Genomic DNA, 16609 nt, shown 5'->3' on the forward strand with positions numbered 1-16609 from the left:
ATGTGTGTCTGTTGTATGTGTGTGTGTGTGTGAGTTCTGTCAGTGTGGTTAGGGTTTGTGTGTCTCTTCCTGTTCTCTGCTGAGAGCATTTTAACTGCTCTCAACTTTAGCTCAGCATATGTAACATGTATTTACACATAAACTAGTATTTACATATTATCACGTAACACAATGTACCTGTACAAATCACATATTTTGATATATATATATATATATATATATATATATATATATATATATATATATATAATATATTTGAGGAATTCAATTAATGATTTCTTAGTGAGAAATAAAGACTATAAAACTTGCTTGTCTTTATGTATTTTAATACAAGATAATATATGGAAAAGTTACAAAGATTAAAATGAGTTTCCAAGTCAGACAACACAAGCAATCATTTTCAAACAGAGTCACATGACACTGTTCTGCTGGATAGGGACAGAGTTCTATCAGCCAAAGAGGATCAAGAAGATCTGACCAAGTTACTTGTGGTGAGTGAAGCTCTGATACACCAGAGTTCATCAAGTTGATGGTCCAAACATCCACCAGATGTTTTCAATCAGTAATGCAAACACTACTGATGTGGAGAACTTAACTCAAAGGAAGTCAATTTACAGAGTTTATAAATATATACACACACATTTAAACAGTTTTTGCATGTTAAATGTTAACCAGTGAAGTAACTAAACCTGTCAGTTAAATGTAGTGAATTATAGGTATAATTAAAGGATAATACTAAAAGTATAAGTGTCAAAAAAATGAAATATTCAACTTAAGTACAACTATCTTTAAATGTTGCTAAAGTACAGTTCTTGAGTAAATGTAAAAAGATACATCCCACCACTGATTACAGGCTGTGTGGGCTTTAATGTTATTAATTATCTTACTGGTGTCAGATATCAGATACTTAATAATGATGATCGTGTTGATACTGAGAATGACAGAAACAACAGATTAATTTTTACAATAATATTCTTATTTCATCAGAATTTAATAGGAATAAAGTTTGTTCAATCTGAGAATGTTTTGGTATCTGTGTTTATTTATGGCCTCTTCCTCCTCACTGGATCAAACCACCGCAGTCAGACACAATTACTGTTGGTCAGTTTTTAGTTTCAGAGAGAAGCTCAGAATAAAACAACACAGCACATGGAGAGGAGGCATGAAGAAAAAGCTGGTTTGGCTTTTAAACGCTTAAGAAGATGTTGGGAATTAAGGATGGCTCTTTTATGAATAAATGATGACCTTGCACAGGGCGTCAAATATGTTAATAAAAGGGCGCTATCATAAATGCTATCCCTCCCATAAGGATATCAGATATGTAGGAATGAACTTAAGCAACACTTATGTGAATCTCATGGTTCAAAAGTGTGGTTAGATGGCTGTAAGAATTAATAATAATTATCATGAATAATTATTAATTATAAGAAATTATATGACTTGATTTGCTCTAACTCATAGCTCATTGGGGCACCATCTGTAAAACAGAAAAATATAGCCAATCCACCTAAATCAGTCTCATAAAGTTACTAAACTATCAATTTGGAACACTGATTATTAATTATGAACATAATTTTAATCAAATTACTTTATTAATATTAGTAATGGTTGAAGGAATTGTGAATTCTTGTCACAGCAGAGGCCAGTATATTGTTCATAATGTACAACATTAAATAGACAGCATTTGTGATCAAAAGGTATTTATTCCAAAAACAAGTAAAGCCAATAAAAGCACAAATCTATAAAATACACCTGCCATTTTGTGAGTTGACTCAGAAAGCTGTTGCATTTAGCGATGCAACGCGATAGGTTACAACACACAGAAAACCTTTTCCCACATTGTTCACACCAGAACGGTTTCTCTCCAGTGTGAACACGTCGGTGGACAATAAAGGGACCACTACTAGAAAACGTTTTCTCATAATATTCACACCAGTACGGTTTCTCCCCAGTGTGAACACGGTGATTTTTAAGGGCAGCACTGTGAGAAAAGTTTGTCTCCTGTATGAATGTGTTGATGTCGTCTCAGGTGCTGTGCCTGAGAGAAAGCGTTCCCACATTGGTGGTCACAGCTGTATGGTTTCTCTCCCAGTGTGAATGCGTTGATGTTGTCTCAGCTTGCTTAATGTGGTGAAAGCACTCCCACATTGACCGCAGCTGTACGGTTTCTCTCCCAGTGTGAACACGTTGGTGATTTTTAAGGGCAGCACTGTGAGAAAACCTTTTACTACATTCGTCGCAGCTGTACGGTTTCTCTCCTGTATGAATGTGTTGATGTCGTCTCAGGTGCTGTGCCTGAGAGAAAGCGCTCCCACATTGGTCACAGCTGTACGGTCTCTCCACAGTGTGAATGCGTTGATATTGTCTCAGCTTGCTTATTGCGGTGAAAGCACTCCCACATTGATCGCAGCTGTACGGTTTCTCTCCAGTGTGAATGCGTTGATGTTGTCTCAGGCTCTGTACTGTGGTGAAAGCGCTCCCACATTGGCCACAGCTGTACGGTTTCTCTCCTGTGTGAATGTGTTGATGTCGTCTCAGGTGCTGTTCCTGAGAGAAAGCGTTCCCACATTGCTCACAGCTGTACGGTTTCTCTCCAGTGTGAATGCGTTGATGTCGTCTCAGTTTATGTCCTGTGGTGAAAGCACTCCCACATTAAGGTGAGCGCTTCGTGACAAAGCTTTCCCACATTGATCACAGCTAAATGGTTTCTCTCCAATGTGAATGCATTGATGTTGTTTCAGGCTCTGTAACCTGGCGTGTGTGTGTGTGTGTGTATATATATATATATATATATATATCAATATATGTATATATATTGATATATATATTTAAAAGCTATTTTCAAGCTATTTTTCACTTATCTGTTTGTGTATTTGTGTATTTTTGAGTTTGTTCCTTTAATTAAATATTTTCGAGTTCATTCTCGTAATTAATCGAATATTTTTGAGTTTATTCTCTGAATTAATTCAATGACACAATAGTATTCAGTGCATTTTAGACATTAACTCTTTAATAAACATTTAAACAAAGTAAAATTTGATGTGTCTTTAATATATATATATATATATATATATATATATATATTAAAGAAGTTTTAAGAATATCCTGACACGTGAAAAATTAACATATTTATTTTGAAAAAAATGTTACAGAGTCGCTTTAACAATTAGAGTAGAGTTGAGTTCTACAAGCTCACACTTTATTATAATTTTCACCTTGCAGAAAAGTCAGAGTAACAATGAGATGAATCAAGTTTAAATATAATTGGGAATTATATGTTTATAAGAACACAGAAAAGGCTTTCAAACTGTCTATCATGTTTTTTAATTTTTAATAATAATACTAACTTTGTTAGTATAGCACCTTTTAAAAAACAACAGCTTACAACATGCTTTGACAAAGAGCAGTTAAAAACAATTCTGAATAGATTGATGACAAGACAACCTCAGATACCGAGAAAAAGTAATAGAGTAATAAGAAAGGAATTAAAAGGTAAAGGGACGACTGTGTGGAGAATAGAATAGAAAAATGGATAACAGTACATAAAATCAAGTGCATGAAACTGTGTTTACATCAGTGGTGGAATGAAACTAAGTACATTTACTCAAGTACTATAAGTATAATTTTGAGCTACTTTTACTTTACTTGAGGATTTCCATCGTATGTAACTTTATACTTCCACTCCACTACATTTAGCTGACAGCTTTAGCTACTTTTAATGTCAAGATTTAACATAAGAAACATAAAACAATAAATGTGATTAGACTTTTTATTCATTAAAACTTCATAACAGTATATATATATATATATATATATATATATATATATATATATTTTATGATATTATAGTTAAAATGAGCTCTATCTTTACATAATAAAACACTGCTTACATGAATGCATTAATAATAATAATCCAATAATATGGTAAATGGAGTGCACTTATATAGCGCTTTTATCGCCCCATTCACCCATTCACACACACATTCATACTGGTGTTAGAGGCTACCAGGGCACACTGGTGCCACCTGCCTGTAGGCTGCCATGGTCGGGGATCGAACCACCAACCTTCCGGTTACTGGACGAAAGCTCTACCAACTGAGCCACAGCTATTTAGAATATATAAAACAATCCGCATAACAAGTACTTTTACTTTTATTACTTAAAGTACATTTTGATGCTGATACTTTTGTACTTTTACTTCAGTACATTTTGAATGCAGGACTTTTACTGTAGTGGAGTAATTTCACAGTGTGGTATTAGTACTTTTACTGCAGTAAGGGCTCTGAATACTTCTTCCTAGGGATGGGTACCTTTCACATTTGAACCGATACGGTACCAATACCCGGTACCTGGGAATCGGTACCGGTACTCAACGGTACCAATTTTCGGTACTTTTGAGTTTGTTTATGTGGTAATAAATGTTAATTTGTTTAATAATAAAATCTAATTTTTTCAATTCAACATATTTATTTCTCAAAATAATAATAACTTTAAAAAATATATCAAAGCAATATAAAATCCAGGATGAGCAGTGCTTTATTGTTGAGTGAACGTGCATTTAGTAACATGAAGGTTGCAGTGTTATCAAAGAATGCAGAGGAGCTCTCAGGTGGCAAGTGCACGGAGGAGAAAAAAAAAAAAAGGTTGCAAGTGCACGTGTGATTTGTTGTGATGACGTCGTAGCTGTGCGGCGCAGCGCCGGTCAGACAGTATTGTGGGCGTGGCATGGTTGGAATAAACAAAGTTGAGTCGGGCTGCTCTGTGCACATATCGAGGATGACGCAGGAGTCCAAGGGATTTAATTTCAGCGAGGCAGTTTGGAGTAAAGGGGCAGGTAATATTCCTGAGTTGAAGAGCGGAGTATTAGCGGAGGACCAGAGATGCAGCAGCTAGCTGCTAGCTGTTAATGACTGGTCTACAGAAGAATGGAGAGAGCAAACGGAGTAAGGAAGGTCCAATCTGGAGGCAGACGAAGGCCAAGCCCGGGTAGAAACATTGGAGAGATAGCAGCTGGCGGCTAGCAGGCCTAGAGCCGGCTGTTCGTCTCTGCGCCGAAGTGGAAGAGGGCAGCAGCTAGTGGCCGCGGTGAGCAGACAGGACCAGACGAGGAGGTAAATAAAAAAATAAAAAATAGTGCGATCGTCAGCACGCTTGTTAATCAAAGACGTTAAATGAAAACAGGTTGAAATCAATGATTAGTTTAAAGGTAACACCGTTTAGGTACCGAAACATGGTACCGTTTGATTTTACTTGAATCGGTACTCGGTAGTACCGACGGAATTCGGTCGGTACCTATAAAAGTACCGAATTCGGTACCCATCCCTACTTCTTCCACCACTGGTTTTAAGAAGTAATTTAAAAGAAAAGTGTCAAACTTTCTGATGGTAAATTCTGATGGACAGAGGAGGACAGAGTTCAGTGTGTGTGTTGGATGGTTGATGGTTTAATGGAGGTGAAATGTGTGTGTGAAGTCAGTTGTCATCATGAGGCAGCTGACCACAGTCACAGTGTTTAAGAGCTGCAGCAAAATGTGATCAGACAGAACAGTGTGGTTCAACTGCTGCACGCTAACAAACAAACCACTCGGCTGTGAACAGCTCCACCGATTTAAATAGTTCTATCAGGACTGTTACACACACACACACACACACACACACACACCTAACCTTCAGATTCACAGCTAAATGCCAGACCCTGAGCCCAACATAAACCTAATTGTAACCTTAATCCTAAAACAAAGTCTGAACTCTCAAACAAGCCTTTACAGAAGTGAGGACCGGCCGAAATGTCCTCACTTCACAAAAATGTCCTCAGTCTGTGGTTAAAAACGTGTTCCGGTCCTCACTATGTAGGAAGTACAAGAACACACACACACACACACACACACACACACACACACCATGTGCTTTGAAAAACCTTAGTTGAAACAGCAAAAAATGTCATATTTACATCATGTTTCCCGCTTTTTTTTTTTTTTTTCATATAACTTTGCTCTTGTTAAACATTTACTTAAATCTACCAAAGATTTACTATGTTTACGTTCATTTTTGCATTCTCTTATTCAAGTTTTCTTCATGAATTCAAGGTAAGAGTACACAAATGTCATTTTGACGGCAGTTTAGTGACACATCAAATCCACTGTTTCATTTCCCCTTTTCTCTTGACCGAACCTTTCCCGAGCTTGTCTTGTTGCCTTGTTTTAACAATGTGTTGATAAAAACAATCTGCATATAAACCTTTCTGTGAACTTCCTCTTCTCCCTCTGACTCTGTCTGTGTTTCTGACCTCAAACTCAGAGTCTGAGGATCTGACACTGAAACCTGACTTTTACTTCTGGAGGAGCTGAAACCTTTTCTGGGGTGCTCACCTCGTGACATAAACTGTCCTATCAGAAGAAAAAGATGCTGTGTCAGCACCTGTCTCTCCTCAGGTGGACTGAAGAATAGACGACAGTCTCGTCTCCTGGATGTTGTCCAGACACGTTTGGCTCTGTTTGAAAAACAAACATGACAATATTCAGAACTTTCTGATTCTTTGATTGTTTGTTGAGCATCAGATTGACATTTATTATTGACTATTATTATTATTACTATTATTATTATATATCATATTATTTGACTTATTACTTTATTTATATTTTTCATTTTTATATTGTTATCTGTTATTACATATTATATTATATATATTATATACTGTACTATTATTATTATTATATACCGTCTAGTCACTATAGCATTGTTGCATCATATCACCAGTTTAATTATTACCATCATCTGCCAACCATCCTACCAACTGATGTTCTTTTTTAACTTCTTAAGTGTTCTTGTTCTATTCTGTGTTTTTTTCTATTGTTGTTTTTATTTATGCTACCTCAGTATTTTATTTTATTCTATTGTATTTTATTGTACTTGAATACCGGACTGCTATGACAACCGAATTTCCCTTCGGGGATGAATAAAGTAATCTATCTATCTATCTATCTATCTATCTATCTATCTATCTATCTATCTATCTATCTATCTATCTATCTATCTATCTATCTATCTATCTATCTATCTATCTATCTATCTATCTATCTATCTATCTATCTATCTATCTATCTATCTATCTATCTATCTTTTTTTGGGTCATTTATGTCTTTTTTTGATCACTTTGTTTCTTTCTTTAGTCATTTTGTGTCTTTTTGTGGTCATTTTGTGTCTTTTTTGGTCAATTTGTTATTTTTTTTGTTATTTTGTGTCTTTTTTGGTAATTTTGCGTCTCTATCTATCTATCTATCTATCTATCTATCTATCTATCTATCTATCTATCTATCTATCTATCTATCTACATCATGTTGCATTTGGCGTTAAGATATTGCTGTGACTTGACACAGAAAAGCTGCAGAGGAAACATCTGTCATATGAAACTGAAGCTGTTGTTTTCATGTCAGGTGAAACCTCCCAGCCTCTGGGCTGCAGACGCTTGTTTCAGGCTGCTGAGAGACGTTTTTTTTTCTCAGCCTGTGGTTTTCTCGTGTGGTTTTACTGACTGAGAGGATCAAATTATGTCCTGCATCTGAAAGGAAGCGCAGTCTTCTGCACACATATATCTGAAAATAGTTCATCAACGTATGTCTCTCATCACCTCTCACCACTGATATTTATTCACAACTGATGTTAATAAAAGAAGCTGCTATAGCTGCTAAAGTTCAAAACGTGCACATTCATTTTAATGACTGATTGAGGAAAGTAAAGGCCAGTGAAGAGAGCTGAAACTACCTCTACTCTTCTTCTTTTGGATGGTAACAGCAGCGTACGTCACCAGGTCCGGATCAGCTGCACTCCCACCTCCTGATGCTGAGGAAAGGACATTGTTGAGCTGATTTTTCATAATTAACTACATGTGCACTCATATTTATTTGGCCGTGCATCTCTAATGCATGATACTAAAATAAACAAATCAATCAATCAGGAATCAATAACACTTTAGTTAAAACAAAAGCTGCTCGTCAAAGCTTGTCATTTTGTGTCTTTTTTTGGTCAATTTGTGTCTTTTTTTAGTCATTTTGTGTCTTTTGGTGTCTTTTTTGTCATTTTGTGTCTTTTTTAGGTCATTTTGTCTCTTTTTTTTTGTCATTCTGTGTCTTTTTTTTGTCATTTTGTGACTTTTGGTCATTTTGTGTCTTCTTTTAGTCATTTTGTGTCTTTTTTTTGGTCATTTTGTCTCTTTTTTTGGTCATTCTGTGTCTTTTGGTCATTTTGTGTCTTTTGGTGTCTTTTAGTCATTTTGTGTCTTTTTTTTGGTCATTTTGTGTCTTTTTTTTGTCATTTTGTGTCTTTTTTTAGTCATTTTGTGTCTTTTGGTGTCTTTTTTTAGTCATTTTGTGTCTTTTTTTAGTCATTTTGTGTCTTTTGGTGTCTTTTTTGGTCATTTTGTGTCTTTTTTTAGTCATTTTGTCTCTTTTTTTTGTCATTTTGTGTCTTTTTTTGGTCATTTTGTGTCTTTTTTTGTCATTTTGTGTCTTTTGGTCATTTTGTGTCTTTTTTTTGGTCATTTTGTGTCTTTTTTTTGTAATTTTGTGTCTTTTTTTAGTCATTTTGTGTCTTTTGGTGTCTTTTAGTCATTTTGTGTCTTTTTTTTGGTCATTTTGTGTCTTTTTTTGGTCATTTTGTGTCTTTTTTTAGTCATTTTGTGTCTTTTGGTGTCTTTTTTTGTCATTTTGTGTCTTTTTTTAGTCATTTTGTGTCTTTTGGTGTCTTTTTTTGTCATTTTGTGTCCTCTTTTAGTCATTTTGTGTCTTTTTTTTGTCATTTTGTGTCTTTTGGTGTCTTTTTTTGTCATTTTGTGTCTTTTTTTTGTCATTTTGTGTCTTTTTTTAGTCCTTTAGTCCAACATAAAATGTGATTTTGAATCTTTTTTTTACTTTCAAAACACTATCATGCTCAATAAAGAATTTTAAATGTTGCAAATGTGCATTAATTTCAGAGTAAACTGAGACATTAAACTGCATCATTTTCAATTAAATTCTGGAAAAGTTGGTGTGTTCTAAAACTTTTGACCAGTAGTGTATGTCTCTCATCACCTCTCACCACTGATATTTATTCACAACTGATGTTAATAAAAGAAGCTGCTATAGCTGCTATAGTTCAAAACGTGCACATTCATTTTAATGACTAATTGAGGAAAGTAAAGGCCAGTGAACAGAGCTGAAACTACCTCTACTCTTCTTCTTTTGGATGGTAACAGCAGCGTACGTCACCAGGTCCGGATCACCTGCACTCCCACCTCCTGATGCTGAGGAAAGGACATTGTTGAGCTGATTTTTCATAATTAACTACATGTGCACTCATATTTATTTGGCCGTGCATCTCTAATGCATGATACTAAAATAAACAAATCAATCAATCAGGAATCAATAACACTTAAGTTAAAACAAAAGCTGCTCGTCAAAGCTTGTCATTTTGTGTCTTTTTTTGGTCATTTTGTGTCTTTTTTTAGTCATTTTGTGTCTTTTGGTGTCTTTTTTTGTCATTTTGTGTCTTTTTTTGGTCATTTTGTGTCTTTTTTTAGTCATTTTGTCTCTTTTTTTTGTCAGTCTGTGTCTTTTTTTTGGTCATTTTGTGTCTTTTTTTGGTCATTTTGTGTCTTTTTTTGTGTCATTTTGTGTCTTTTTTTGGTCATTTTGTGTCTTTTTTTTGTCATTTTGTGTCTTTTTTTGTCATTTTGTGTCTTTTGGTCATTTTGTGTCTTTTTTTTGGTCATTTTGTGTCTTTTTTTTGTAATTTTGTGTCTTTTTTTAGTCATTTTGTGTCTTTCGGTGTCTTTTAGTCATTTTGTGTCTTTTTTTTTTGGTCATTTTGTGTCTTTTTTTGGTCATTTTGTGTCTTTTTTTGGTCATTTTGTGTCTTTTTTTAGTCATTTTGTGTCTTTTGGTGTCTTTTTTTGTCATTTTGTGTCTTTTTTTAGTCATTTTGTGTCTTTTGGTGTCTTTTTTTGTCATTTTGTGTCCTCTTTTAGTCATTTTGTGTCTTTTTTTTGTCATTTTGTGTCTTTTGGTGTCTTTTTTTGTCATTTTGTGTCTTTTTTTTGTCATTTTGTGTCTTTTTTTAGTCCTTTAGTCCAACATAAAATGTGATTTTGAATCTTTTTTTTACTTTCAAAACACTATCATGCTCAATAAAGAATTTTAAATGTTGCAAATGTGCATTAATTTCAGAGTACACTGAGACATTAAACTGCATCATTTTCAATTAAATTCTGGAAAAGTTGGTGTGTTCTAAAACTTTTGACCAGTAGTGTATGTCTCTCATCACCTCTCACCACTGATATTTATTCACAACTGATGTTAATAAAAGAAGCTGCTATAGCTGCTATAGTTCAAAACGTGCACATTCATTTTTAATGACTAATTGAGGAAAGTAAAGGCCAGTGAAGAGAGCTGAAACTACCTCTACTCTTCTTCTTTTGGATGGTAACAGCAGCGTACGTCACCAGGTCCGGATCACCTGCACTCCCACCTCCTGATGCTGAGGAAAGGACATTGTTGAGCTGTTTTTTTCATAATTAAAGAGGTTAAATGTATTCTACATGTGCACTCATATTTATTTGGCCGTGCATCTCTAATGCATGATACTAAAATAAACAAATCAATCAATCAGGAATCAATAACACTTTAGTTAAAACAAAAGCTGCTGCACAATCTTTAAAGTAAACACAACATATGATAATAATTCTGCTCCTTTCTGCTTTTTTGTTTTTTTCACCACAACATATGTGTCATGATGTGGATTCATGTTGCTTTGCTCTACTGAGACAAAAACACGTTTACACTCATTTATTATGACACTAACTGTGACAACGTTTGAAAACTCAAAGTTTAATTAGTAGTTACTGAAAACGTCACTGATTATGGAAATGGAAGGCTAATTCTTTGTCTAACTTCTGTCCAAAAACGACTTCCACTATGTCAGCAATATAATATATATTTTTTTCTTTCTTTCTTCCTTTTCTCTCTTATTTCGTTCTTTTCTCCTTATTGTTGTATAGATTTATGATGATTTTAAACTCTAAGCTATATTTATACAGAGTTTATTTTTTATTTATTTTTTCTCAGGGTAAATGTATATTGTAATTGTATTGTATATTATATATATTGTATATATATATATATATATATATTATATATATATATATATATATATATATTATATTATTATATATTGTATATATATTGTAATTCTCACCTGTCTGATCTTCAGGTGATCCCCGTGTTGGTTTACCAGAAGACAAACAGGCCGCTGCAGGAGGACGGAACGAGAGAATGTCTTTATTTATTAGGAAAACTGGGAACAAAGAGGAACTAAATGTTTTGGAAATAAAACTGAGACTGAGATTGTTTTTGTTATTGTCATTATAACTTGTTGATGTTATACATTTGTTTTTTCTTTTATCAGTTTATTACTTTCTAATAACTATGACATTTTAGGTGGAGGCTTTAAATAAATAAGCCCATCTGGGTTTTCTGCCTCCCCCTGCACTTTACATCTTTGTCATTTTATGTAATTCTAACTGTGCAAATAAAATAAAAAATAAAAAATAAAAAATAGAGACATGATAAATAAACTCCATCATGAAGTCATGTACCCAAGTAAAAATGTAAATGTAATTCCTTGCTGTACCTCTGTGTTTCCAACAGAGAAGTCCCGTCAGCAGCAGCAGCAGCAGCAGAGCCACTAAAGCAACGATCCCCAGCAGGGAGAGCAGATCCTGGGGGCCACTGTGGGGACGCTCCTGAAGAGTCTCGTTACTGGGAACTGGAGAAAAAAAGATGCTACATATTATGTTTCTATGTTGGAGAAAATTTAAGCACAAACAAAAAGAAATCACCTTTATTTAGTTGTGAAACAGTCAGCCAGCTCTCTGGGGACTCTCCAGCTCCAGAGATTCTGCACTTGTAGAATCCTTCGTCAGACTTGGAAACACTTTCGATGATCATGTCTTCTTTATAGAGGGTATCGAGTCGGGAACCATCTTTATATAACTCAGCGATGTGTTTTGAGTCAGATTTCTCCTTTTTACAACGAAGAATCACATTGTTTCCCTCCAGCACAGGACGAGCAGGAACCTCCAGGATCACTGAACCAGCTGAGCAACAAACAGGACAAACAAAGTCTATTCATGTGTTTTGTATGGTTGACAATATAGAATAGAATATCACATAAATCAAGAAAATATAAAATAGTGTGGTTATTTCACATACGGAGGTTAAAGGTTACTTTAAAAGGAATGTAGGTAACACTTTCTATGAAGACTACATCTATAGTGCATTATGAGCGCATTCATAGTGAATTATAATGCTCATTATAATCACATAATCACATAAACACATATAAAGCATCATGATGCACTATATCAACAGTTATAAATATAGCTTATAATGACTTATAAATCCAAGTGTCTTATGAGTGCTCTTGACTGGTTATAAACTACAGGCTGACTGATGAGGCTTATAATACATTACAACTACTCATACCCCTCTATACACACACCTCAACAATCAATTGTTATAAGGGCTCATAGGATGCCATAAGTATAAATAAATGATCAATGTATGCTTTAAGTAAAGTGAGGTTCATATAGACGCATCTATAATGCAGTATAGCTAATCATGATGTTTCATTGTTGGCGTTAAGTAAAGTGTAACACATTTTCATGCATTTAAAAGAAGCTATGCTGCATCATAAGTCATTATTTATACTTATGGCATCCTATGAGTCCTTATAACAATTGATTGTTGAGGTGTGTGTATAGAGGGGTATGAGTAGTTGTAATGTATTATAAGCCTCATCAGTCAGCCTGTAGTTTATAACCAGTCAAGAGCACTCGTAAGACACTTGGATTTATAAGTCATTATAAGCTATATTTATAACTGTTGATATAGTGCATCATGAAGCTTTATATGTGTTTATGAGTGCAGTCATAATGCATTATGATTGATTATAATGAGCATTATAATTCATTATGAATGTGCTCATAATGCACTATAGATGTAGTCTTCATAGAAAGTGTTACTGGAATGTAAAACAAAAAATATTTTTATTCATATTTGCAGTTTTTCCACATAATCTTAAATATTTTGTGCAATGCGCGGTGGATGCATTAATTACTTTTGAATTTATTTTATTATTTTGGGCCTTGGACTGTATTTCTATCAGGGGTTTTTTTACAATTGATTCTTCACAAGTGAGTTTTGTCACAACGTCATTAAAAAAAATATCAGCATTAAAATGTTAGGTATTATTTGAGTTGAGTGTGCAGCTTATACCAGCCTTTGAAAGAAACTTCTTCCAACACCCACACCAATAATAATATGTTAATAATGTTTTGCTGCACAAAAATGTTCCCATTTTCCTATTTGATGTATATTTTATGTATGCATGTACAAACTTGGCAATAAATGGTTTTATATTTAGAATCTGACAGTTTCTAAGCCTTTTTTAGCCACATTATTGCCTGATCAACAATCTGTCTCCCTGACTATTGTCTGCATTTCTAACAGGTTAAAGATTTTGGTCAACCTTCTTGTTCCGTGGTCTAATTTCTCACATGCAGCAGACGTCCCACTAATACAGGGGTGTCAAACTCAAATACACAATGGGCCAAAATTTAAAACTTGAATAAAATCGCGGGCCAACATTGGTATATATTAAAAGGTTTATTTGTTCAAACATGTTTTGCTTTAACATTAAATATGGAACCAGCAACGTTTATAAACATACAATATATAACTAAATAGTGCAGACATGCAAAATCAAATTTCAAATAAAAAACACATCAATGTCATTAATTTATTAAATAAAAATTAAATAAAAATCATATGCCTCTTTTCTATTCGCATCCTTCTGATTTAAATATCAAAATAAACTTTTTCAACAGGTTAATACATTTAAAAATAAAATAACAATAATAAATCTACCGCTAAATCTATTAGCGGTAAATGCGCCGTATAATACCGGCGGGTCAGCTTTTATAGTACAATAATAATATAATAATTTGGTATTTCCTCGCGGGCCAAATAAAATTACACTGCGGGCCAAATTTGGCCCACGGGCCAGAGTTTGACACCCCTGCACTAAGACATGATGCTTTACCACAAAGTAAATAAAAAACCCCAGACATTTGTAACTGTTTGGCTGGCAAAAAAGACACAATGTAGCATCGAAGACGGCAGAAGAAAGTTTTATTCTTGATGCTTAATATTAATGTTCTAAATCATGGGTCTCAAACCTGCGGCCCGCGGGCCAATTGCCGCCCTCATAATGATATTATGTGGCCCCCACCTTGATATGAAAGTTTAATGTGAGTTTTATAGGTGTGGTACGTGTTGTGTGGGGAAGGTCCCTTTAATTACTTTTTTGGTAATTTTGTGTCTTTTTTTTGTGGTAATTTTGTGTCTTTTTTGTGTGGTAATTTTGTGTCTTTTAAAAAAAATAATTTTGTGTGTTTTTTTAAATAATTTTGTGTCTTTTTTCGTAATATTTTGTGTAGGCCTATATATATTTTTTGTAATTCTGTGTTTTTTTTTTTGATCATTTTGTTTCTTCTTTAAGTAATTTAGTCTTTTTTGGTCATTTTGTGTCTTTTTAAAATGATTTTGTGTCTTTTTTGGTAATTCTGTCTTTTTTGGTCATTTAGTGTCTTTTTTAAGTCATTTAGTGTTTTTTCAGTCTTTTTTTGATTATTTTGTGTCTTTCTTAAGTAATTTATTTTTTTTTCTGTCATTTTGTGTCTTTTTTTGGTTATTTGGATACTGCCTCCAGCGGCCCCCAGGTAATTTGAGTTTTAGACCCCTGTTCTAAATGGTTGAACTGTAGACTAGATATGAAATTATTTAGAAACGATTGATTTAATATTTGCTAGACGTACCAGTGATGGAGATGTTGACGGCTCTGCTTGTGTTCCCCTCTCCATCTTCACACCAGTACTCCCCACTGTGCTTTTTAAAGGTGGGTTGAATAATGTAGGAGGGTGTTGCTGAGTCGTAAGAGTTTACTGGACCCGTGTTGAGCTTCCACATCACTCTCCATCCAGTTAAACCTCTGAACTCTTCACAGTTCACAGTCACGTTCTCGTATTCAAAAAACTGCAGTCTGTCTGGAAGAACACGAGGAAAATCTGCATCTGAGACACACAAAGAGAAAACAAGACACAACATTAAAAAGTATCATTATAATGAAACAAAGTACTTTTAGCAGGTTGTGAAGCAGTAATCACATCACTGTGAGGGATTTTAACTGGACAGCTGATTAATAAAGTCAGACTTACCAGCTTTCTGAGCAGAGTAACTGTGGTGAACTGGTACAACCAGCAGGACCAACACATCCAGCACTGCAGAGACACATGAAGGAAGCTTATAGATATCAATATATAATATATATGATCACATTAATGGTCAGTACTCACTCAGTCTGAAGCAGAGAGCTGTGACCTCCATGATGTCTTCCTGGTGACTGTCTGAATGTCACACTGAAGACTCTGAGACACGCTGCAGGTCAGAACCTCCCCTTCCTGTTTGCATTATTTCTGGTTTGAATTGCACATCTAGAAATATCTATGAGAGGCCGAGCTGCTTCAGTGGAATAAAAAAAGCCAATGTGCATGCTCAAGATAAGAACCAGGTGATGAATCACCATCACTGCTGTCCTCAGAGCTAACCAGCGTCAGAAGCAATATATTAATAAAACTACACCAGCATTAAGTGCTTTCACAGAGAGCTCTCTTTGTTTTTTTACCAGTTTAGTAAATGCTAAAGTGTCACAGCCAAACCTATAAAATCTCTCTCAGCCACACTCCAAAAAAGGGGTGTCGAAAAACAAGATAAAAACACTAAATCTGAGGGAAATGATCTTGCTGCATGGACAAATAATTTAACTTGACAAGATTTCTTGAATTAAGATTGTTAAATCTAGAAATAAGCATGTTGTACGATTAAAAAAAGAAATGAACTCTTAAATCAAGATAAATAAAAGCTGCAAGCAGCGATGAACTGGCCCGAGCAGAGTGCACTGACAATTATTTGTTTCTTACCAAGATAAAAAAAAACTTTAGATTTAGAAGTGTTAGATAATTTATCTTGTTTTAAGGGTTAATTTCTTATTTTTTAGTTTGAATAACATTTTATCATCTAGCCAGTCTGGTTTTGGGAAACACAGTACAATAACTGCTTCCATTAAGGTAGTAATGATTATTTTGTGAGAGTGTTTAACACCAATAAATACTGTACTGTCCTTTCATACAGTTACATGGTATTTTATGGCAGAGATGATCTCATACAGGCATGTCAGACCATGCTGTTGGTTGGTTTTATTTCATTTCAGTGAACCTGTAACCATGTGACTACAACCCTCGGGTCAGGAGGCATTATACCAAATTAATCGCAGCTGTGCACTCTCCCTCTTTGTGATGAGGTGATGAGGAGTTCGACACCGACTCCCAAATGGACAAGGTTTGTCCCGAGTCCGGTGATTTTTCTATTGGATCTCTGCTCACACGGGCAGCAGCAGCTGCTGGGCTTCCTCCCCCGTCGTCACCACCAAAGGCCTCTGCACTGGACCGGGATCCTGATTTC

The 16609-nt window shown here is 34.7% G+C and overlaps 1 pseudogene; it reads right to left on the reverse strand.

Annotated features, from left to right (window-relative positions):
- LOC131989060 (zinc finger protein 208-like) overlaps nucleotides 1-16609 on the reverse strand; it is a 403618-nt pseudogene that overhangs the window by 60200 nt on the left and 326809 nt on the right.

Source organism: Centropristis striata, chromosome 17 (genome assembly GCF_030273125.1).
Source record: "Centropristis striata isolate RG_2023a ecotype Rhode Island chromosome 17, C.striata_1.0, whole genome shotgun sequence".
Taxonomy (NCBI): Eukaryota; Metazoa; Chordata; class Actinopteri; order Perciformes; family Serranidae; genus Centropristis; species Centropristis striata.